Here is a 26,247-nt window from a genome sequence, read left to right as displayed (position 1 = left end):
AATGGATGAAACTTGTCAGAGCAGACATCCAAGGAGCTCTTCAGCTAACGAACGAGGAGCTCCGAGTTCTGGGAAAGAATCGTAAAAGTGGTGTAGAATCACAATATCTTAGAGCATCCTTTATATGAAATCCCCTCTTGCATATCACCAGTCACTGGTCATCAGCCTATACATGAACTTTGCAGTGACAGAAAACCCAGCACCGTCTAGACAGGTCTAGGCACTTCTAGTTGCTACAGCAGTCTACATCAAGTTCAGAATCTGACTCCCTGTCACGCATCAGTCCCCAGTCTGCCTTCTGCAATGGTACACCCCATGGCACACCTCATCTCTTTTCCATCTGGCACATTTCCCAAACACATGAGGACAATTTTGTTCTTCCTAAAGCTCTCTTCTCCCACGTCACCCTCCTAAATCACTCCTTCCTTCCTGTGTTTATGACTTTGAGGAGCCCCCAAGGTTTTCTCATCCCAAGGCCATGACAAGCAATGGCATCAGTGTGCCTGCTACAGATTCTAGGAAAGGGGCAGGGCCACACAAGGGTCTGGCAAATGTGACTGACAACCTGATGTGAGAGTACATGTGAGAACCTCAGCCTCTCTTCAGTCCTCAGCCTCTATCCAAGGTTTCTCCATAGCACACTATTGACATTTTGGGCCAGATAATTCTTTTGGGGTGGTGGGGAGGGCTGTCCTATGCCTTGTACGATATGTAGTAGCATCCTGGCCACTACCCACTAGATGTCTGCAGCACCGCCGCGCCCCCCCCCCCAAACCCCGGATGTGACAAAGAAAAATGTCTCCAGCCACTGTCAAACGTTCTGGAGGACGGGTGATGGCAAAATCACCCTCACTCAAGAGCCACTGCTCTTTCCAATGACTCTGTTCACCCATGAGGACTCAAAACCCTCTCCTCTGCTGGCTTAGCATTCAACTCTCCAGAACGTCTATCGTGTATCAAAATGCTATTTGAAATTTGATAGTATTTATCTCTATAACGGTATCTGATGAAAGTAAAACTCTTTCGCCAGATGTTAATAACCTCCCAGGTGATTAATCCACGTTTACCTTATCTCCTACCCAAGACACTGGAAATTACCGAAATGATCGGACACCCATTTTCGGTATCCGTTCAGGAAGTACCTGTTGTCTAAGGCTTCTTGGCAACCTGAACAACTGAACTAAAGTAAAATATTCTGCCTGACCGTGGCTTTGTGAGACAAGACACAAACCTGTAGCAGGACCCTCCTCTCTGCCGTTTACGGAATTGAGGTATCTGACTGGAAAGCCGTTGGAGGTGAACTACCCAAGAAAGCAGTGGGTTCAGGATGAGAATTTGGAAAGGGTGACAAGGGAGGGGAGAATGAACCTCAGCTGAAAAGAAAGGGGAAAAGTACCAAGAGATGAGTTCTCTTGACTGAAGAGAAGATACGCTGAAAGCCATCAGCTTGCCCTCGGGGCCCTCAGCTCTCTGGGGAGCTCTAAGGGAAGGGTGAGCCTGGACCTACGACTCCGGACTCCTGGTCTCGGCCCCCAGGCCCGACCCATTCACTCAGACTCTCAATAAATACTTGTATTCAAAGACCTTACACGGGGACCACATCTGGGAAAACATCGCCGCACCCTCATCATAAGTCACAGGGGGAGACCCGAACTGGCCAAGCCATGACAGGAGCTGTGAGGGCGACAAAAGAGCACGGCAGGGATCGGACATCGGATCGCCAGAAGCCCTCCGCCCTCCTGGTTCGTAATGCCGGGGCCCCATCGCCGCGCATCGCCGGACCCCGGTCCTGCCTCCGCCGCGCACCCTTCCCCAAGGTTGGCGGGGGTCTGGAGTCACCATCCCCGGTTCGGACCTACAGACCTCGCCGCTGCTGAGCTCTACAGATCCCGCTCCTTCCACACAGTTCGCCGAGTCCGCGGGCCTTACTGAGCCGCGCCGGCCACCGTCCGCGAGGCCTTGGCGCGCCTGTGACGTCACTGTCGTGCGCCTCTCCCGCAACAAGGGGTGTATGGCTCTCGCACGGCGGCTGCGGCTGTTGTCGCTCGCGGCTCGGTTGCTTCTGGCGCCTCGCCGGGACCTGACGGTCCGCGGTCCCAACGAGCCCCTGCCCGTGGTGCGCATCCCGCGGGCTCTACAGCGGCGGCAGGAAGAGCGGCATAGCGGCCAGCGTAGCCCCCCCGCGGCCGATGCTGGCGCGTACTGGGCTGACGCTGATGTCAGTGCGGCGACCCGACTTGAACCAGCCGGCTCACCTCACGCTAGGCTCTTGGAACTCGCGCCACTCTCTTCGTGGGGCTAGAGGAATCGGTGCACCCACGCGGACCATTTCTCCATCGAGTGCGTGCAACATGAGGCTCCAGCGCTGCGGAACCTTTCGCCCAAGGGCAGCTGCACTGAAGTGTGTCTGGAGCTCCCCGTTCTGAGCGCGCTACAGGAGGCTGCTCCCGAAGTTGTTCGGCCCACAAACGTGCAGTCGAGTACCATTCCCCCACTTCTTCGCGGCCGCCACATTCTCTTTGCCGCAGAAACCGGCAGTGGCAAAACTCTCAGCTACATGCTACCTCTCCTTCAACGGCTGTTGGGCCAGCCAAGGCTGGACCCCTGTCGTAACCCTGCTCCTCGAGGCCTGGTTCTTGTGCCTTCTCGAGAATTAGCCAAACTGGTGTGTGCCGTGGCCCAGGCCTTGGGCAGCTCCTTGGACTTCCAGGTGCTGGAGTTAGGGGGAGGCCATGGCATGAGGAGGATCAGGCTGCAACTGTCCAAACAACCTCCAGCAGATATTCTGGTGGCCACTCTGGGGGCTCTGTGGCAGGCCCTGAAAACTCAACTGATCAGCCTGGAGCAGCTCTCCTTCTTGGTGTTGGATGATGCAGACATGCTTTTGGATGAAATCTTCCTGGAACTGGTGGATTACATCTTGGAGGGGAGCCATATAGCAGAAGGCCCAGCTGACTTAAAAGACCCCTTCAATCCCAAAGCTCAGTTAGTGCTGGTGGGTGCCACATTTCCCGAAGGTGGAGGCCAGCTGCTGAGTAAAGTTGCCAGCTTAGACTCTCTAACCCCCGTTACCAGTGACAAGCTCCACTGCATCATGCCTCATGTCAGACAGACATTCATGAGCCCGAAGGGAACAGAGAAGGTGACTGGGTTGGTACAGATCCTTAGGCAGCATGACAGAGCATATAGGACTGGCACCGCAGGAACTGTTCTGGTGTTCTGTAATTGCTACAGCACTGTGAACTGGCTGGGGTATATATTCTGGATGACCACAAAATCCAACACTTAAGACTGCAGGGACAAATGCCAGCCTCAATGAGAGCAGGCATCTTCCAGTCCTTCCAGAAGGGCTCCCGAGACATTCTTCTCTGCACAGACATTGCCTCTCAGGGCCTGGACAGCACCCAGGTGGAGCTAGTCATCAATTATGATTTCCCTCTCACCCTGCAAGACTACATCCACAGAGCAGGGAGGGTGGGCCGGGTGGGGATCGAGGTGCCAGTTACTGTCATCAGCTTTGTGACCCATCCGTGGGACGTGAGCCTGGCTCAGAAGATTGAACTGGCAGCTTGCCAGAGGAGAAGCCTTCCAGGACTGGGGTCCTCAGTGAAGAGAGCCTTTGCACCAGCAAACCTTATTGCAGCAGGCTTATATATGATGCCATAACAGGGACCTTTCCCTCTGTGCTGGATGGGTGAGCACACTTGTCAGTAGGGTGCTCTGGGCTGCCTAGTCACCTTCTGAAGACCCGGGCTGCTGTCTGGCTTCAAAAGGTAAGTTGCTGGCCAACACTTGAGGGTGAACTACTGAGCTTGGCTCTCTGTAGTCTTTCACGTGAAGAATAATGTCGATCTTGGCTCTGTATTATGTCATGGTTTCTAACAATAAGCGATGTTTCTATGGGTGCCCCTTAATAACAGTGTCCACTGGGGCAGAATTCAGTAGACCCTGAGAAGATTCACACTCCAAACTACCACACTTAGGACAAAGGCTCTTTCAATTGATGTTTTAGTTTAAATTTCGTTTCCTGCCCCCAAACATCCATTAAGCCTCCAGGAGAAGGAAAAGGGGATGTGACTAGTAATAAAGAGAAATTTTCTTCACAACAATGGCCATGGCAAGCTTAGGCACTTTTGGTGAAATCTCTCTGGGAAGTACTGGCAGAGGAATAAAAGGCAAACTGACACAGAAATATTGCTTGGTGTGCATTTCCAGGCTCTGCCTTCTTTCTCATCTCTTGGTGGCAGGTGGAGGAAGAGAAAAAAAGGTTAAACTTTTTTATAAACCAGCAGAATAAGCTTATAACATCCTCTCACTATCTCTGCATAGGTTCTAGTCTCTGCAGCATTATATAAGCTTTGCCCAAAGTAATGAACTGTTGAAAGTCAAATGTAATACTTCACCAAACAACTTAAAAATGCTTGTGCACTGGAAAGGGTTAAGTTGCAGAGAACACAAATGGACCCAGAGCAACCTTTGCCGAAAGAGAATATTGTGCTAAATGTACAGTCATAGCTCTTTTCCATATGAAGAAACAGTCAGAAGGATAAAAGAACTTGGTCAAAATCACACAAGTCAGTAGGAAAGAATCTGGTTTGTCTGTCCTCAGGGTTGTGTTCTTTAACCACCAGGCTAGCTTTTCTCAAATCTGATTCATGCATAGAATAACTATACACCTCTGCTTGCCTTGAATATTCCCTGTTTATACATATGCCTGCTGCAGTTTTTTATATTGACCACTTTGACTCCCAAAAGCAACCGAGAATACACAATAATTTGGTCTCTCTATCCATGGACCACTGTGGTGGGACTGCCCAGGAAGCTTATGAAAAGTGCAGCTTCCTGAGCCCTACTCCAGACCTAGATAAGTTTTCTGAGGGTTGGCTCAAGAATCCAGGTACAAGGCCTTTTAAGTGGTTTGGTGGAACCCCCCAGGTGATTCTCTCGCTCTCTTAAGTTAATAAACCGTTTATTCTGCCTCCCCCAGATGCCCAGCCAGGTCCTGTTAAGGTAGGAGTCCCCACACCACATCAGAGGGATGCTCCCAGCAAAGTAATCTCTGGAGCCTTGGAGATTCTGAATGGTCTCATGCTGGCCCACCTGCCGTGACAAACCTCCGCCAGAGCATTCCCCTTCACATTTTACCTTCTACCACTCCCAAAGGCAGTCTGCTCCAATGAGGCCTGACTTCGTCTGTCCTAACGGGCACCCACTGATTCAAGCAGTTTAGGGATAGAAGGTGCTGTGGTTCTCAACCAGGGTGGCCCAACCTCTAAAAGGGTAGCCCAAGCAGTCTCTACCTCCTGGGCACATCCCCTCTGCAACAGCCCCAGTAAACGAAGGTCCCATCTTTGCTTTTTCAAGGTCGGCAACAGGGAGTCCCCTCCTAAAGAAGGTTCTCTCTCATTGCCACACTATCAAAGGCTGCCCCAAATGTGGTTCCTTCCTGTGGGCCTGATCAGGCTAAGGGCAGAGTTGTCTCTTTCCTTCTCTGAGTCGGACCAAGTCGTCTTACTAACCCCTCTTCACAGTGTTGACCATGATTTTCACGGGGGCTGCTGCTGAGCCTTTATCTCATCCTTTCATGGTGGAGAGAGAGAGGATTATAATGATTTTTACTTCTAGGGGAGAGGGGAGTGTAATGATTATGTTGTCATTTTGTATTGTGTCCTTTTGTCATGAATTTGTTTTGAATTTCATATTAAAATGGGCCCACCATTCCCACTTTGTGAGGTCATTCAGCACCCTCATTTTGCACCTTTAACATCTCTCTCAGTATCACTTGTAAATGTTTGAAACGGCATGAGTTGTCCTCACATTCCTATCAGCTGTAAATCCGGAGCCCCGACATGAACGTAACCATTGAGCAGAACCCCTCTCCACTAGCTGTGTAACACTAGGTAGGCTCCTTAACATCTTGGTTTTTCTAAGTCCTCAGGTGTAAAAATGTGAGGGTTCTATGAATTTATATTTGGGGCAGGACAAGGTCGAGAAGAGTGTGTCTTTGCTTGTATTCTTCCAAACTGGAATGTCTTCCCTCTCTTCCCCATGGGTCCAACTCTCACTTGTCCTTCAGGCCCACTGCCAAGGAGCCTTCCCTGATTCCCCAGTCCACACAATTCTCTGCCTCTTAGGGTCAGTGCCATACAACCTAGCTGTCTCTTAACGTTAATCTTGCCTCTCAAGCCAATTTCAGAATGTGGGTCTCTCTTGCCCTCCTGGGGCCCCTGGGGCTGTACCAGCCCACCTGCACGCCCCACGTGGGGTGTCTGCTAGACTAGGGCATGGGTGGGGAAGCCCAGGGGTGAGGGACCAGGCAGAGTACCTCTGCCTCCACCCTGCTCTCCTCCACAAAACTGCACCTCCTCCTGAAGCCTGACCCGCAATTCACAGGTTCCTTATTATGACCTCACTGGGTAGTGATGACCTCACAGGCCTTCTCACAGTTTCCATGGCAGCGTAACTATGGAAACGTGCTGCCCTCAGAGAAACTGCCCTACCAGTTCTCCACCAGATACCAATCTCTTTGGTTGTCTGAGAGAGAATGACCGGATCGTCTATATTTACTCAAACCTGTGCTCTGTTCCCTGGCTGGGCAGTGCAGCAGGTACACCGAGACCGAGCACCTGTAGAAGAGGCATGGTGTACACACAATCTCACCTGGCTGCCACATGTTCCTGTGGGGCTTGCCCACTACGTAAACCTCAGCACTTTCCCAGCTGTAAGTAATACCAGTGACCTGGGACACCTTCAGGGTCCCACAGTGCTCACTGCTGAGGACAATTGAAAGGTCATCCCTGAACTAGTGTGCAGGAAGCTTCTGATCTTTATAAATGTTGCCTTCCGCTTTGGGCTACAGGATGCTTCCATTCAGACCCTTTCCTGGTTGGCCTCTTAGCAAAAGGCAAGTGCATTTTTCTTGGCAGACAGTAAACGGAGCAGTTTGAGGAAGAGGACCACTCTTGAACCGCACCTTCAAACCCAGGCACCTCTGTGCTGTCATGTACACATCTATATCGGTCCCCTCAGACACATCCCATACTGAGCTGCTGAGTACTAGGGGAGAGGGTGGTGCCTTATTCATGGGAAGACCGGAAGAACCAAGGGGGGTGATGAAGTGCTAGTGAGACTGGAGGGCTGAGCAGATGGTGTCCCAGGAGGCTGGGTGGATGTGAGCCTACACTTGGTACCCAGAACCCGGTTCTGAGTCTCCTGATCACTCTGCCTCAGTATTTGGCCTTGTTCTAATCTAGATAAAAGTATCAGAGGGCTAGAGTTCAGTGTGGTTGTAACAGGCATTATAAATGGGGCCCAAGAGGGGTTGCCAAAGTGGGAGGGGTCCTTAACCAATTTATATTAGATTATCTTTTTCCAAAACTTGAAAGACGTTTCCATTAAAGCCTCAGAAGTGACACACTGCAAGAAATGTTTTCTCTGTTGTGGAAGGGAGAGATGGAGAGGATCATGATTGCAATTTCTTTCGGGTTCTACTGTTTTCCCTGGCAACGGTGAAGAGACTACCTCACCTGATGCAGCCGTAGGCTCTAGAAATTGCTTTTGCAGCCAGTGTCCCTTCTCTAGGGACTCATAGAGGTGATGGGCCAAGTCTGTGTTTTGGATGTCAAGTAGATTAAAGGTCTTCAGCCAGAAACTGGGAGAGACATGAGAGGGAAATTCTGGCAGGAGACTGTGTACAGCAGAAGTGACTGATCAGTTCTGATTTTCTTTGCAGCAGCTGTGACTCCCATTTCTCCTCCTAAACCTGGTCACTACCATGTCCTCAACCGAGGGTGTGGAGAAACGCAGTTGGGCCGGCATGGGGAGACATACTGCCTGGTTGGTGGCTACCGGGCCTACGGGGATGCTCCTTTGGCCATGCCAGCAAAGGCGGAAGCCGAGAAGCCAGTCCCCAGATGTGCTCCCGAGAGAAAGCACACTCCAGAAGAGTCGGACGAAGATCTCGGTTGCTCCAGACCCAAAATCCGGCGATTGTAGCATGGTGCCAGGAGGCGGACTCCACAGAATCTTGCTGGCTGAACCATTCTGAAGACAGGGCAATGGTTTAACTGCCTAAGACAGCGAATGCCTCTTCCTGCAGTGACCCCTCCCGCCCCCCCCCCACTGACCACTACCACAGATTAGAACCTGCGTCGTTCTGTCTGAGCCTTCCTCAGCCAGGAGCCTCCCTGCACACTAAATGGCCATAAGCCAGGAGCCTCAGAAAGTGAGGTTTGAAATGAAAGTCTGCCCTGAACATCCCAGGGCAGAAGCTGGCCTGGAAGAAAACCTGGCATTCCTCTGCTCAATCCTCACGGGCCCCTTTGTGAGCTGGAGAAAGTGAAGTCTGCCCTCTGCGAGCCGAGGAGGATGCAGGAGCAGAGACAGGGTGCAGGGAAGCCTTAGCAGTCTACCACATGGGCTCCTGCCCTGAGCCATTGTCAGCGGCCACCACCACAAACCAGTGGGGAGCTGGGCTTTTTGAAACTGAAAGCAGCAATCTGTGGCTTCACAAAGAGCCTCCTGCCTGGGGTCTCAGGAGGCAGGACAGAGAGGCCGAGGAAGCCCTGCTCCCTGAAGCAAGAACAGGATGGAGAGTCAAGCAGCACGCACCCCGCCCCGAGGTTCACATGCTCCTTTATTGCCAGCCCTTTCCGTCCCCAGTGGCGTCCCTTACTGCTCAATAAAATGTTCTTCTGTAACAGATTTGTAGGGTCGCCAGTGCTCAGACTTAGGTCACTAGCCCTGTGCTAGGCACTCCTGCCATCTGGGGAAGGTTCCAAAGGTGGAACAGCTCCAGGGGGTGCCAGGGATCAGAGAAAAAACTTGAGAGGCTGGGGATGCAGGAGTTTGGGCACAGTCCCTAAATCATCTCAGTGGTTGAGCTGCTGTGAGAAGGCACATCCCCAGTGTGCATGTGTGTGTGTTGGGGGGGAGGGGGTCCCTAGAGGAGGCAGCTAGCGGGAGGGCCTGAGGCTGGAAATGGAGAATGGCGTGCGGCCTCTGAGCAAGCACAGGCACTTAGCCCTTGAGGTTTCTGGGAAAGCTAGAGCCACAAGGGCCACGAGATAAGGCAAGTGTAGCAGCAGAGCCCAGGTGCCAGGTCTTTCTTCAGAACCTACACTTCTCCACGAGGCCGGGCCTTCCACGCTGAGGTAGGAGGGATCCTGGCCAGAAGGTCAGCCAGCAGCTCTGGGACGAAGGTTGCTGCGGTGGGGGCTCTTCTGCCATGGAAGCGACTTCATTTCCTTCCACACAAATAGCCTACTGAGTTCCTGCTCTGTTGAGTAAAAGGGTGTTGACTCTCCCCAGAAGGTTGTTCAGTTCACATCCCAAAAGTCCCTCTATTCAGGCCCTGGGGAGGTGTAGCAGCTCCTGAGGGCGCTCTCCTGAGGCTGGCTGACAGAAGTGGGGGAGGTTCCTGATAGTTCCCAGGCGCTGGTTCAAGTCCCCAGAGAATGGTCATGCAGGTTGGGGAGTCAAGTAGGAGGAGAGAGAAGGTCAGGGGCAGAGGGCCCCCTCCTGAATCCAGAGCTCACAAGGTTACCCCCCCATTTCCAGAAATTATCTCTTCCCCCACACCAGCCCCCATGGCCCAGTACCGGGAAACCGGGAGCCCAGAGCACTTGTGGCCACAGAGACCCTCGCACGCAGCCCTCGGGGTGGGCGGGGCCGGCTGCAGGCAGATGGGGACGAGGTGTGCTCCCGGGAGGCCATGGGCTGCAGGTGGCCCTCTGAGAGAAGCACCCCATTTTGGACAGGAAGGTTAGAGGCGGGGGAGAGCACCCTAGGGCGCCCCCTCGGAGCAGTGGGTGTGGGAAGAGGGGCGGGGGCGGAGGGAATCCGCGATGGGAGGCGAGTGGGCTCTCAGCAGAGGCCAGCTTAGCCCGCGGGAGCTGCCTCTGAGCAGGGGGCGGGAGGGCAGTGCCACCCTGTGGCTGCCGGGCTTCCCGGATCCGGATCGTGGCTCTCCGCACACGGGTCACAGGGTCCTGTGACTCTGTATCCCCTCGCGAGGCCGCGCCGCTGGGTGGCCTGTGTCGACGGGCAGAACCCCATCGCCCGCCCCTCTCAGACCCGCCTCTGCCCGCCTGCCTTGCCCTGCGCAGCTTGCGGCCCGGGGGCCTCGAAGGTCCCCGTGCACGCAGCCAGTGGCCTCTGCTGTGCCTGCTGCTCCTGCTGGGTCTGCTGCTGTGACCGGTAACCCTCGTGCAGACCACGCTGGGCACCTCCAGCACCCCAAGTCCGCGGGAGCGCACGCGGGCCTTGATGCGGGACTTCCCGCTTGTGGAAGGGTGGCTGCAGTGTGTGCGGGCTGCTGGGGGCCGGTGGGGGCCTAGCCTGGCCCTGGGCAGAGGAGGAGGTCCGGAGCATGTAGCGCTATTGGGGAGGCTCCCTCACACCACCCCTGGATGTCCTCTCCATCATCTATGGATGCCCTTCCCCTTCTCTGTCATCCCCTCCCTGGTGGGAAACCCTCAGCCCAGGCCTCAGCTGCTCCTAGTATAGTCTGTGTGACAGTGTGAGGTGGGGGACCCCCAGGCTGGCCCAGGCCAGGCAATGTGTCCTGCCCGATCCCAAGACCTAAGGAGCCCACCCATTTGCCTTGACCTCCCTCCAGCCACAACAACATGCCCCTGGTCCTGAGGCAGTTTTACCACAATGGGCTATACCATGGTAATCTGCGCAATTTCAGCCATGGCTAGACCAGCTTGGACAGGCTGAAAGATGGTCTCGTGGGTGGCCAGGTACCAAAGGGACACACAAGGTGCCACCATGGCTGCTGGGGAATGTGGGGCAGTTTGGGGGCCACAGAGGCCACAGGTTAGTCACATTGGAACGAAGTTACCATAGTGACCTAGAAAGTGCCATGCCATGGATGCTGGGGGCTACAGGGGTCACAGTGAGCCCACCTGATGGGCTTCCAAGTACCACAGAAAAAGCAACGCATTACATGTGACTTCTGGGCACAGTAAGTGCTGTGCCAGCTGAGGAAGCTATGAGAAGCCCAAGGAGTTCCAAAGCCCAAACTAAGCCCTGGCCTTCCCTCAGTTCTGGTCAGCCTACGTCCCATGCCAGACCCACGAACGGGATGCTGTGCGCCTCATCCTGGAACAAATTGACCTCATCCGCCTCATGTGTGCCTCCTATTCTGAGCTGGAGCTTGTGACCTCAGTTAAAGGTAGACGGGGGACTTCCCTGGTAGTCTAGAGGTTAAGACTCCATGCTTCCACTGCAGGGGGGTCGGGTTTGATTCCCGGTGGGGGAAGTAAGAGCCCTCATGCTGCGTGGCACTGCCAAAAAAAAGGTAAACAGACTGGTGGTAGTGGGTGTTAGGGACTTCAGTAAGCTACCCCTGCCTCTGAAAATGATCATCTGACCTATGTGCCCCCAGCTCTCAACAATACCCGGAAGTTGGCTTGCCTTACTGGTGTGGAGGGCAGGCACTCACTGGACAGTAGCCTCTCCATCTTGCGTACCTTCTATGCGCTGGGTGTGCGCTACGTGACACTCACCCACACCTGCTACATGCCCTGGTGAGCACCTGAATATATTCAGGAAAAAACACATTCGCCCTTTTTGGCCAACCAAAGAAGCGGGCAATGCAAATCAACACTGCAAAGAAGTCTCACTAGGCATTGGTCAAAAGGGCCATGCTGAAAAAGTGTAAAAACCAGAAATGCAGGGCAAGTCAAGGAGAAAAGGGAGCTTTTTTTCGCTGATGGGCGTGATATAAATTGCCAACGGCCACTCTCGAAAATTGTATGGTGTTTCCTAAAACATCTAAAAAACAGAGCTACAGAGCACAGGGCACTTCCACTCATGGGCTTATATCTTGAGAAAACCAAAAATCGACAGGACACAGGCACCCCAAATTTTAGGGCTGCTGTGTTCACAAAATCCTCGACTCGGGTACATCTTAAGTATCTCATGAAAGAGAAAAATGGATAAACAAGTTGTAGTACTTATGTACAATGGAATATCACTCAGCCATGAAATCAATGTCCTAAGGCTAGTAGCAGCATAATGAGTGGATTTAGGTACGATGATTCTAAGAGAAATACATCACACAGATAAAGAAACTTATCATAAGATATCAGTTATAGACGGAATGTAAAAATCGCTACATGAACTAAATTACAAAACAGAACAGAGTCACACATTTAGAAAACACGCTTATGGCTGCTTAAGGGGAAAGGTGAGGTGGGGTGATGCATAAAACAACAGTTTGAAATTAGCACAGATACCGTTCAATCAACCAAATATGTAATAGAGAAGACATACTCATTGCTCAGTGAACTGGACTCAACACACCTTATTCACCACAGAAGAATATATCCGCGTAGTAAGAATCTTAAAAAGTATTTATTGATATTTCTTGGTAAGTGAATATAGTGGGTGTAAAGGGGCACAAACACAGCATTGAAAATCAGCTAAATCCCATTATAAATACAAATTACAAAAAAAAGCAAAGATACTGAAAGAGAGAGAAATTCTTACAAAATTCATTCAGTGGCTGTGGTGCAACCTGGATTGACCACATCTAGACCCACAGCTGGAAGAGACATAAGGCTGGACACTCTTGGGGGCGACCGGATTGGTGAGGTTGCGTGAGCAAATGCAGACCCTTTAAAGTAATACTGCGTGCTACCCATTCCATGGGTCAGAAATCTCCAGGTTCAAGGGAATCTTCCTACAGCTAAAACATGCATGGGAAACCCAGAGGATGGTACACCATATGATCAGGAAACGTTTCTAAAACGCACCTCATTTTTCATCTCGTGGTGCTCGGGTTCGCCATTCCAGCTGCTTTACCAACAATCTCCCCACTTGGAGAATCAGCACCTTTAACCTCCTGTTTCGTACAGTTTGCAATTTGTCCAGAGGTTGAACGGGTAGAGGGGGAACCAATGAGAGATCAGCTCTAGGTGTTTGGACAGACACATGTCACTCTAATTTCCAATCAGGAAGAAGAATTAACCAAAGGCTCTGCCTGCCCCCCAGAACCAGAATAGGGCCTGAAGCAATCCTGCGGTTTGGAGGCCAGCTCCCAAAAAGGCGAGTTGAAAAATGAATCTCAGAGGCACTAAAATTCACAAACCTGCAGGATAATAAATGATAACTTTCGTACCTTATTGAGGTAAGGCAACGAAGAGGATTTGAAAACAAGGCAGAATTGCAGGAAACCGTTTTCAAGAGGTAGATCGGAGTCGCCTTTAAAGCACATGAAAAGCGGCAGAACTTCGACAATGATGCAGTTGGCCAAAATGGGCATACGTTTTTTTTTCCTGAATATATTAAGGAAAAAACGCATAGGCCCTTTTTGGCCAACCAAGCAAGTGGGCAATGCAAATCAGCACTACAAAGAAGTCACACTTCGCATCGTTCAAAAGGGGTTTTACCATATTTGAAATTCCAATATTTTAGCCTGACACGTTTTTGGATTTTAGAAAAAAAATATTTTAAATGAGACAAAAAATCTTTTTTATGACCCAAAAAGACAGCAATAGTTTTATATTTTTATCTATTTCACTTGCACACAAAAGTCTCATGGGGTTATGTAAAGCAGTCCTGTTGGATGCTGTGCATGGTGCAAATATGGATTAAAGCTTTGGAATCTTAAGCTTCACTCACCTGAAACTTTTAAATTAGGATGCAAGCAATCCTTTCCAACATGTGAACAGAGAAGGACACTGTCTTTATTTTATTTGTCAGGTAATTAATCTGTCTTTTGCCCCAAGGAGAGAAACACCTGGCACTTCTATCACTGTGTTGTACAAAAATCTTTGAACACAGAGTGCAAGCAGAGGCTGATACAAGATGTGAAAGAAAAAAAAAAAGAGAGAGACCCCTGTGGCATTTTCTCCTAACTTATTGCAATCTCCCATTTAAAATGTGGGAATAATCAATCTTCTGAGGAAAAAGGCCCAAGGAAGCTTTTTGCTTTTGTGGAATAATGCAATGCCTAAAGATTTCATGAGGCAAGAAGAATTAATGAGAATGACCATGAGAAATCAAGAAAAGTCAGATCCATGGATGAAGTGATGTTTACCTCTGTGAATCAATGAGAAGTAGGAGCAAATGAAAAGAAAGCTGAATACAACATTTTCTGAATAAATGTAACCTTTCAGCTGTCACAGACAAATTAATGCTCACTATGATACAACATATTTAGTTCAGAAAGTTAACTTAAATTTAAAGCTTAACAATTAATTTATTGAAGAAACGAAAACATATTTGTGGTTTAGAATATATAATGTGTTCTGCAACAGATAAGATTACATAAATAAGTAGAAATAAGACTAAATAGAGGAAAATAACAAATTAGATGTTATTAACATTAAAAACTGACACTCATCTAAAGAAAGAGGAAAGACAGAAAGACAGAAGAACTTATATCAAGTATATATTTAAAACTCCTAAATAGGAAGTCTTCAGATGTTAAAAAAAAAAAAGTCTTCAATAAGAAGATAATGTAATAGCAAAGATGGGAAAAATATACCAAAAGATATTTCAAGAAAGAGAGTACAGAACGTTAAGTAAACATATCAAACGATGCTTGGCTTCTTAGTAGTCAATTAAATGCAAAAAAGTCATACCTGGAATTATCACTCACCAACCAGAAAGTTCAAATGAAAATGACAGGTATTATCAAGTTTGACAAGAATGTGTGTAATCCTTGAATCTCATTCACTGCTGCTGAGGATGAAAAATCATACAAATGTTTTGAAAATATTTACAAGTATCTTAAAAGATAAACAGATGAAAGCTATGAGTCAAAAATTTTACTACTACATGTATATTGAACAATAATTTATACACATACCACCAAAGCTCAAGTTCTAGTATGTATATACCAGTGCAATTCTCAATAGACCCAAACTGAAAATCACTCATATTGTAATACATTTTGGAAAAAATTAATTAATAGTTAAATATTTACACTATGGAATCCTTTGCAACAGTGTCAGTGCATGACAACAACAGGCAACCATATAGGCGTATTCATAAACAACATAAAATAAAAAAGCCCAATCCAAAAGTGATTTTACTGTGCCATTACATTTATATAAAATACAAAATACAGGTAAAGTGATCTTTTTGTTAGATACCAGAACAATATTAAACCTTAAGGGGAGTCACTAGAATTGGACAAGGGGGGCTCTGAGTATCTGGCAATTTTCTGTGTCTGTATCTGGAAGCTACGTATAGAGTGTATGCAGATTCTGAATTTTCTGAAATTTGTCATTTCCTTACAAACCATGCATATTTTTAGTTGTTTTTTATACATAACAAAAAGTAAAAATGATAGACTAGGGAAGGTAATTATATTAGCACTTTAATATCCATGCTTTTCAAGGTGGAAGTGAAAGGTATTAAATACTTGACACTGTGATTACTTCTTAAAAGTAAGGTGAAAATTTCAGATTAATAAATAAGACATACTTCTTTATATATCATCCTCAAAGAGGAGGGGTAGAAAGGAGTATTATTATTTTTTATTTAATATAGAACAGTTAAGACAGAAAATAATGAAAACAGACTAGGTTTAAAAAAGAGCACACTGGACTTCCCTGGTAGCTCAGTGGGTAAGAATTTGCCTGCCAATGCAGGGGACAGGGGTTCAATCCCTGGTCTGGGAAGATCCCACAGGCTGTAGAGAAACTAAGCCCATGTGCCACGACTACTTGGCCTGCGTTCTAGAGCCTGCAAGCAACAACTACTGAGCCTGCGTGACACAACTACTGAAGTCCATGCACCTAGAGCCCATACTCCACAAGAAGAGAAACCACAGCAAGGAGAAACCCATGCACCACAATGATGAGTAGCCCCTGCTCGACACAACTAGAGAAACCCTGTGCAGCCTCGAAGACCCAACACAACCATAAATAAATAAAATTAAGTATTGTGACTTGTGAGATGACTCACTCATGTGGCTGTAAGTAAGAGGCCTCAGCTCCTTGCCACATGAATCTCTCCTTAGGGCTGCTTGAGTGTCCTCATGACATGGCAGCTGGCTTACCCCAGGATGAGTGATCTAGCAGAAACCAAAGCAGAAGCTTCAATATCTTTTATACCTTTGGAAGCTGCACTTTGTCATTTCTGCAATGTCTTCTTAGTTAAAACATCAGCCCTTTTCAACTGTGAGGAGGCACACAGGTGCATGATGACTGGGAGATAATTAGGGTATGATTAGGGCCTTCTTGGAGGCTGGCTACCAAGGTGGCTGACTCACCGAACACTGAATTTTGTTTTCTTCACTGATGGAGAGAAAATGGTGAGTGAATCTCATTGGTGTTCTTTGAGATGTACCAAAGCTAGCTCTTGCTCTCACCCCCAGCTGTGTGGCTGAGAGGGTCTTGGTGCTCCAGCCGGGTGTCAGGCCTGTGCCTCTGAGTTGGGAGAGCAGAGTTCAGAATATTGGTCTACCAGAGACCTTGGGCACCTTGTAATATCAAAACGGCGAAAGCCTCCCAGAGATATCCGTCTCAATGCTAAGACCCAGCTCCACTCAAAGACCAGTAAGATCCCGTGCTGGACATCCAATGCCAAACAACTAGCAAGACAGGAATGCAGGCCCACCAATTATCAGAGAGGCTGCCTAAAATCATAATAGGTCACAGACACCCCAAAACACAACACTGGATGCGGACCTGCCCAACAGAAAGACAAGATCCAGACAAACCCACCAGAACACAGGCACCAGTCCTCTCCACCAGAAAGCATACACAACCCACTGAACCAACCTTAGCCACTGGGGGCAGACACCAAAAACAACGGGAATTACGAATCTTCAGCCTGCGTAAAGGAGACCCCAAACACCGTCCACAAAGCCAAATGAGAAGACAGAGAAACACAGAGCAGATGAAGAAACAAGGTAAAAACCCACCAGACCAAACAAATGTAGAGGAAATAGGCAGTCTACCTGAAAAAGAATTCAGAGTAATGATACTAAATATGATCCCAAATCTTGGAACTGGAATGGAGAATATACAAGACATGTTTAACAAGGACCTAGAAGAACTAAAGAGCAAACAAACAATGATGAACAACACAGTAAATGAAATTGAAAATTTTCTAGAAGGAAACAATAGCAGAATAACTGAGGCAGAAGAATGGATAAATGACCTGGAAGATAAAATAGTGGAAATAACTACCACAGAGCAGAATAAAGAAAAAAGAATGAAAAGAATTGAGGACAATCTGAGACACTTCTGGGACAATGTTAAACACACCAACATTCGAATATAGGGGTCACAGAAGTAGAAGAGAAAAAGAAAGAGACAGAGAAAATATTTGAAGAGATTATAGTTGAAAACTTCGCTAATATGTGAAAGGAAATCGTTAATCAAGTCCAGGAAGTGCAGAGAGTCCCATACAAGATACACCCAAGGAGAAACATGCCAAAACACATATTAATCAAACTATCAAAAATTAAATGCAAAGAAATAATATTAAAAGCAGCAAGAGAAAAACAACAAAAAACATACAAGGGAATCCCCATAAGGTTAACAGCTGATCTTTCAGAAGAAACTCTGCAAGCCAGAAGGGACAGGCAGGACATATTTAAAGTGAAGAAAGGAGAAAAGCTACAACCAAGATTACTCTACCCAGCAAGGATCTCATTCAGATTCGACAGAGAAATTAAAACCTTTACAGACAAGCAAAATCTAAGAGAATGCAGCACCACCAAACCAGCTTTACAACAAATGCTAAAGGAACTTCTCTAGGCAGGAAACACAAGAGAAGGAAAAGACATACAATATCAAACCCAAAACAATTAAGAAAATGGTAATAAGAACATACATATCAATAATTACCTTAAATGTAAATGGAGTAAATGCTCCAACCAAAAGACACAGACTGGCTGAATGGATCTGAAAACACGACCGGTATATATGCGGTCTACAAGAGACCCACTTCAGACCTAGGGACACATACAGACTGAAAGTGAGGGGATGGAATAAAATATTCCATGCAAATGGAAATCAGAAGAAAGCTAGAGTAGCAATTTTCATATCAGAAAAAAGAGACTTTAAAATAAAGACTATTACAGGAGACAAAGAAGGACACTACATAATCATCAAGGGATCAACCTAAGAAGAAGACATAACAATTGTACATATTTATGCACCCAATATAGGAGCACCTCCATACATAAGGAAAAGGCTAACAGCCATAAAAGGGGAAATCGAAGGTAACACAATCGTAGTAGGGGACTTAACACCCCTCTTTCAACAATGAACAGACCATCCAAAATGAAAATAAATAAGGAAACACAAGCTTTAAATGATACATTAAACAAGATGGACTTAATTGATATTTATAGGACATTCCATCCAAAAACAACAGAATACACTCTTTCTCAAGTGTTTGAGGAACATTCTTCAGGATAGATCATATCTTGGGTCACAAATCAAGCATTGGTAAATTTAAGAAAATTGAAATTGTATCATGTATCTTTTCCGACAATGCTATCAGAATAGATATCAATTACAGGAAAAAAATCTGTAAAAGAATACAACCACATGGACGCTAAACAATACACTACTTTATAACCAAGAGATCACTGAAGAAATCAAAGAGGAAATTAAAAAATACCTAGAAACAAATGGCAATGAAAACATGACGACCCCAAATCTATGGGATGCCGCAAAAGCAGTTCTAAGAGGCAAGTTTATAGCAATACAATCCTGCCTCACGAAACAAGAAACATCTCAAATAAACAAGCTAAGCTTACACCTAAAGCAATTAGAGAAAGAAAGAAACAAACAAAAAAACCCAAAGTCAGCAGAGGAAAGAAATCATAACGGTCAGATCAGAAATAAATGAAAAAGAAATGAAGGAAAGAGCAAAGATCAAAAAAACTAAAAGCTGATTCTTTGAGAAGATAAACAAAAGTGATAAAACCATTAGCCAGAGTCATCAAGAAAAAAAGGGAGAAGACTCAAATCAATAAAATTACAAATGAAAAAGGAGAAGTAACAACTGACACTGCAGAAATACAAAGGATTATGAGAGGTTACTGCAAGCAACTATATGCCAGTAAAATGGACAACCTGGAAGAAATGGACAAATTCTTAGAAAAGCACAAACTTCCAAGACTGAACCAGGAAGAAATAGAAACTATAAACAAACCAATCCGAAGCACTGAAATTGAGACTGTCATTAAAATCTTCCAACAAACAAAAGCCCAGGACCAGATGGCTTCAAAGGCAAAGTCTATCAAATATTTAGAGAAGAGTTAACACCTAACCTTCTCAAACTCTTCCAAAATATAGCAGAGGGAGGAACACTCCCAAACTTATTCTATGAGACCACCATCTCCCTGATACCAAAACCAGACAAAGATGTCACAAATAATGAAAACTACAGGCCAATATTACTGATAAACATACATGCAAAAATTCTCAGCAAAATACTAGCAAAAAGAATCCAACAGCACATTAAAAGGATCATACACCATAATCAAGCTGGGTTTATCCCAGTGATGCAAGGATTCTTCAATACATGCAAATCAATGTGATACACCATATTAAAAAACCTGAAGGATAAAAACCATATGATCATCTCAATACATGCAGAAAATGCTTTCGACAATATTAAACAGCCATTTATGATAAACCTCTAGAAAGTAGGCATAGAAGGAACTTTCCTCAACATAGTAAAGCCCATATATGACAAACCCACAGTCATCATTGTTCTCAATGGTGAAAAAGTGAAACCATTTCCACTAAGATCAGGAACAAGACAACGTTGCCCACTCTCACCACTATTATTCAACACACTTTTGGAATTTTTACCTACAACAATCAGATAAGAAAAAGAAATAAAAGGAATCCAACTCGGAAAAGAAGAAGTTAAGCTGTCACTGTTTGCCACTAGATGACATGATACTATATATAGAGAATCCTAAAGGTGCTACCAGAAACCTACTAGAGTTAATCAATGAAGTTTGTAAGGCTGCAGGATACAAAATTAATGTACAGATATCCCTTTCATTCTCATAAACTAAAGATGAAAACTCTGAAAGAGAAATTAAGGAAACACTCCCATTTACCCATGCAACAAAAGGAATAAAATACCTAGGAATAAACCTACCTAAGGAGACAAAAGACTTTTACTCAGAAAACTATAAGACACTGATGAAATAAATCAAAGATGACACAAACAGGTGGAGAGATATACCATGTTCTTGGATTGGAAGAATCAACACTGTGAAATGACTATACTACACAAAGCAATCTACAGATTCAATGCAATCCCTATCAAAATACCAATGGCATTTTTCAGAAAACTACCACAAAATATTTCCCAATTTGTATGGAAACACAAAAGACCCCGAACAGCCAAAGCAATCTTGAGAAGAAAAACAGAGCTGGAGTAATCAGAATCCCTGACTTCAGACTATACTACAAAGCTACAGTAATCAACACAGTATGGTACTGGCACAAAAACAGAAATATATATCAATGGAACAGGAGAGAAAGCCCAGAGATAAACCCAGACACATATGGTCACCTTATTTTTGATAAAGGAGGCAAGAATATACAATGGAGAAATCACGGCCTCTTCAATAAGTGGTGCTGGGAAAACTGGACAGCTACAGGTAAAAGAATTAAATTAAAAGACTCCCTTACACCATACACAAAAATAAACTCAAAATGGATAAAAGACTTAATGTAAAGCCAGACACTATAAAATTCTTAGAGGAAAACATAGGCAGAACACTCTATGACATCAATCACAGCAAGATCCTTTTTGACCCACCTCCTAGAGAAATGGAAATAAAAATAAAAATAAAAACATGGGACCTAATGAGACTTAAAAGCTTTTGCACAGCAAAGGAAAACGTAAACAAGATGAAAAGACAACCCCCAGAATGGGAGAAAATATTTGCCAATGAAGCAACTGACAAAGGATTAATCTCCAAACTTTACAAACACCCCCTGCAGCTCAATATCAAAGAAACAAACAAGCCAATCCATAAATGGGCAGAAGACCTATTAGACATTTCTCCAAAGAAGATATACACATTGCCAGGAAACACATGAAAGAATGCTCAACATCACTGATCATTAGAGAATTGTAAATCAAAATTACAATGAGGTATCATCCCACACAGGTAAGAAGGGCCATCATTCAAAAAATCTACAAACAATAAATGCTGCAGAGGTGTGGAGAAAAGGGAACCCTCTTGCACCGTTGGTGGGAATGTAAATTGATACACAGACACTATGGAGAACAGTATGGAGGTTCCTTTAAAAACTAAAAATAGAGCTACCATATGACACAGCAATCCCACTACTGGGCATATACCTGGAGAAAACCATAATTCAAAAAGAATCATGTTCCACAATGTTCATTGCAACTCTATTTGCAATAACTAGGTCATGGAAGCAACCTAAGTGTCCATCAACTGATGAATGGATAAAAAAGATTTTGCACGTCTTCAATATAAAATGGAATATTATCAGCCATAAAAATAAATGAAATTGAGTTATTTATAGTGAGGCGGATGGACCTAGAGTCTGTCATGCAGAGTGAAGTCAGTCAGAAAGACAAAAACGAATACTGTATGCTAACACATATATATGGAATCTAAAAAAAGAAAAAAAATGGTTGGGAAGAAACTACGGGCAGGACAGGAATACAGACGCAGACGTAGAGAATGGACTTGAGGACACGGGGAGGGGGAAGGGTAAGCCGGGACGAAGTGAGAGAGTGGCATTAACTTATATATACTACCAAATGTAAAATAGATAGCTAGTAGGAAACAGTTGCATAGCATGGGGAGATCAGCTCAGTGCTTTGTGACCACTTAGAGGGGTGGGAAACGGAGGGTGGGAGGGAGATGCAAGAGGGAGGAGAAATCGGGATATATTCATATGTATAGCTGATTCACTTTGTTATACAGCAGAAACTAACACACCATTGTAAAGCAATTATAGTCCAATAAAGATGCTAAAAATAAATAAATAAATAAATAATTTATACCTCCCCCAAATTAAGTCTCTTTAAAAATAAATAAATAGGGCTTCCCTGGTGGCGCAGTAGTTGAGAGTCCACCTGCCGATGCAGGGGACGTGGGTTCGTGCCCTGGCCTGGGAAGATCCCACATGCCATGGAGCGGCTAGGCCCGTGAGCCATGGCTGCTGAGCCTGCACGTCTGGAGCCTGTGCTCCGCAACGGAAGAGGCCACAACAGTGAGAAGCCCGCGTACCGCAAAAAAATAAATTAATAAATAAATAAATAAATAAATTAAAAAGGGTACTCAATAACATGGTAACTCTAAACCTAAGTATTTTCAATACTACAGCAAAGGTAAATGGATTAATGTCTCCTATTAAAGTGTAATTTTTTATATTATGTGCAACTAAAATTTTTTCCCAATATACAGGTAAAATAAAATAATTACTTTAGAAAGGTGAAAACATTCCATGTATTTAAAAACAGTAAAACGATAAGCATATGATATGCATCTTAGATAAAGTAGTGTTTAATTTCAGAACAATTTGTCATTATTGTAACTAGTACTGTTATCCCAATTTCTTAAAAATATTTCAATACTTTTTCTATTTGAAAAAATACTTTAATATTTTTTTCTCTGCTCTTTTGTGGTCTAATACATGGTAAGTATTTAGCTGCTAACATAACTTAAAAATATATGTTGTTTTTTACAGCCAAACAAAACTGAATCAAGAAGAAATAGATAACTTGAACAGACTGATCACTACAAGCAAAATAGAAACTGTAATTTACAAAAACTCCCTACCCACAAAAATCTAGGATCAGATGGTTTCACAGGCAAATTCTACCAAATATACAAAGCAAAACTTACACTGATTCTTCTCAAACTCTTCGAAAAGATTGAAGATTAAGGAATACATCCAATGACATTCTATGAAGCCACCATCACCCTGATATCAAAACCAGATGGGGGGGACTTCCCTGGTGGCACAGTGGTTAAGAATCCATCTGCCAATGCAGGGGACATAGTTTCAAGCCCTGGTCCGGGAAGATCTCACATGCCGTGGAGCAACTAAGCCTGTGTGCCACAACTACTGAGCCTGTGCTCTAAAGCCCACGAGCCACAACTACTGAGCCTGATAGCCACAACTACTGAAGCCCACGCACCTAGAGCCCATGCTCTGCAAAAAAGAAGCCAGTGCAGTGAACAGCCCACACACCACAACGAAGAGTAACCCATACTCGCCACAACTAGAGAGAGCCCGTTCACAGCAACAAACACCCAATGCATCCAAAAATAAATAAATAAATAAATTTACTGAAAAATAAAAAAACACAGATGGGGACTTTTCTGGTGGTCCTGCAGTTAAGATTTTGCCTTCCAGTGCAGGGGTTGTGGGTTCAATGCCTAGTGGTGGAGCTAAGATCCCACATGCCTCACAAATAAGAAACCAAAACATAAAACAGAAGCAATACAGTAACAAATTCAATAAAGGCTTAAAAAAAAACACAGAGAAAGACACTAGCAAAAAAGAAAATTGCAGGCCAATATCTCTGATAAATATGGATGCAAAAATTCTCAACTGAATATTAGAAAACCGAATCTGACAGCACATAAGAGGATCATACACCATGATCGAATTTGATTCACCCCCGTGTCACAAAGTTGTTTCAACGTATGCAAATCAATCAACATGATACACTCCATCAACAAAGGAAAAACACAAAACAAATGATCATCTCAATAGATGCCAAAAAAGCATTTGAGAAACTTCAACATCCATTCATGATAAAAACGCTTACTAAAATGGGTATAAAGGAAACACATCTCAACATAATAAAAGCTATTTATGACAAACCCACAGCCAATATAATATTCAATGCTCATGACAAAATATCAAAGAAGCACGGAAAAGTGATGGAGGAGATGGAGAAACTTCTCAGTGTGCAGGTGCAGGATCAACATCAGCGCTAAATCCTGCTCAGCTTATGGTGATTCAAGAGAAAGCTAAAAGCCTTTATGAAGACTTGAAGAAGAAACACGGGAAAGAATCAGAGGGCATATTTTTTAATGCCAGCCATGGCTGGTTTCATCGGTTCAAGAGTAGAGCCAACCTCAACAAGGTAAAAGTAAGTGGAGAGGCAGCAGGTGCAGATAGGGTAGCTGTCCAGGAACTTCCTGAAACACTTCGAGAAATTATTGATGATGGTGTGCATTTACCCAACCAGGTGTTTAATGTGGATGAGACACAACTGCACTGGAAGAGGATGCCAGACCGAAGTTACATCAGTAAGAAGGAAAAGTTGATGCCGGGCTGTAAAGCAGCAACAGATAGGCTAACTGTTGTTTGGTGGCAATTCTTCCAGTGATATGAAGCTGAAGCCTCTCTTAGTTTATCATTCAGAGAACCCAAGAACCCTTAAAAACATAGCCAATGACTCTTCCTATTGTGTGGAAGTGTAACCCCAAATCCTGGATTACACAGGCCACGTTCCAGGACTGGTTTTGCCAACACTTTATCCCAGATGTAGAGGAATACTGCTCGGAGAAGGACGTCCCAGAAAAACATTCTCTTGCTGCTTGACAATGCTCTGGGCCACGCCCCTTTCATGGATGACTTTTCCCAACGTCAAAGTAGTGCATCTGTCACCGAATACTGCATTGCTCATCCATCCTATGGACCAGGAAGTTATAGCGACTTTCAAGAAATAATATTTATGTCACACTTTTTGTCAGGCAGTAAAGGTAAGTGAGAAATCAGGAAGAACCTAGGGACAATTTTGGAAGGACTATAACATCTACAAGGCCATAAAAAACATTGACTTTGCATGGTGTGAGTGTATGTTGGTCACCATGAATGGGGTTTGGAAGAACCTTTGCCCACAGTTTGTTCATGATGTTTGTGGATTTGAGAAGGCAGATCAGAAGTCTGAAGAGGTCTTCAGCAACGTAGTGACCGTCAGTGAGAAGCTGGAGCTAGATCTGCAAGAGGACGATTTCACTGAACTCCTTGCTGTGCAACATGAGGAGCTTACTGATGGAATTGGAGGCGCAGAGAAAGGATGAAGAGGGACAGGAGGAAGAAGAAGTAACTGAAGAACTGAAGAGATTCACGGCACAGAAAATGCCAAGGGCATCTTCTAAATTTGAGGAGGCACTGTTAGTTTTGGAGGCACAGGGCTCGGACCTACAATGGAACCCAAAGGTGGCAGCAGCCGTTCAGAACGCAAACCAGTGCTACCATGTCATCATCTATGATGAGAAGAAACGAGCTACAACCCAGACATCAATGGATCATTTTTTCAAGAGGGTAGATAGAATTAAATCCAGCAAGGAACCAGAACCTGTGTCATCCATGTCAGGTAGGAGTGAAATTGGAGCTTGCCCCCTGTCTCCCACTGCTGATAATCCTTCACCTCTACCATCTCCCACCTCCTCTCCCTCCTCCAATCAGTAACTCTTCTCGCCTGTTCCCTCGATGCCAGCCCCAGTATCCCAGCTGTTGTACTGTATTACTGTACTTTTCAAGTCACTGTACTGTAAGACTAAAAATGTCTTCTTTGTTTTTGTGCTTGTTTCTTATATACTGTTTGTGTGAAAAGTATTATAAACCTATTATGGTACAATACCATATAGCCGACTGTGTAACCTGGGTACCTCGGCTAACTTTGTTGGACTTACAAACAAGTTGGACTTACAAATGCACTCTTGGAACAGAACTTGTTCATACGTAGCGGACTTACAGTAAAAGCAAAAAAGAAACAGGAACTAATCAAACTTATAAGCTTTTGCACAGCAAAGGAAACCATAATCAAAATGAAAATACAACCTATGGGCTGGGAGAAAATATTAGCAAATGATGAGACTGACAACGGCTTAATTTACAAACTATACAAACAGCTCCTACAACTCAATAACAATATAACAAATAACTCAATGGAAAAATGGGTAGGAGACCTAAATAAACATTTCTCTAAAGAAGACATACAGATAGCCAATAGGCACATGAAAAGATGCTAATCATCACTAATTATTAGAGAAATGCAAATCCAAATTACAATGAGGTATCACTTCACACAGATCAGAATGGCCATCATTAAAAAAAATCTACAATTAACAAATGCTGGATGGGGTATGGAGAAAAGGGAACCCTTCAGCACTGTTGGTGGCCATGTAAGTTGGTGCAGCCACCATGGAAAACAGTATGGAGGTTCCGCAAAAAAACTATAAAGAGAGTTGCCATATGATCTAGCAATCCCACTTCTGGACATATATCT

At 45.1% G+C, this 26,247-nt stretch overlaps 1 long non-coding RNA gene and 2 pseudogenes across 7 annotated transcripts in view; 2 read left to right on the top strand and 1 right to left on the bottom strand.

Annotated features, from left to right (window-relative positions):
• LOC132477079 (uncharacterized) overlaps positions 1-26,247 on the bottom strand; it is a 61,021-nt gene that overhangs the window by 12,972 nt on the left and 21,802 nt on the right. The gene's annotated exons all lie outside the window — the stretch shown is intronic.
• Positions 1,827-7,816, top strand: LOC132477078 (probable ATP-dependent RNA helicase DDX28; annotated as a pseudogene).
• Positions 9,846-11,538, top strand: LOC132477156 (dipeptidase 2-like; annotated as a pseudogene).

Source organism: Mesoplodon densirostris, chromosome 16 (genome assembly GCF_025265405.1).
Source record: "Mesoplodon densirostris isolate mMesDen1 chromosome 16, mMesDen1 primary haplotype, whole genome shotgun sequence".
NCBI classification, from domain to species: domain Eukaryota; kingdom Metazoa; phylum Chordata; class Mammalia; order Artiodactyla; family Ziphiidae; genus Mesoplodon; species Mesoplodon densirostris.
The sequence above is the reverse complement of the archived record's forward strand: the minus strand, read 5'-3'. Positions and strand labels throughout refer to the sequence as shown.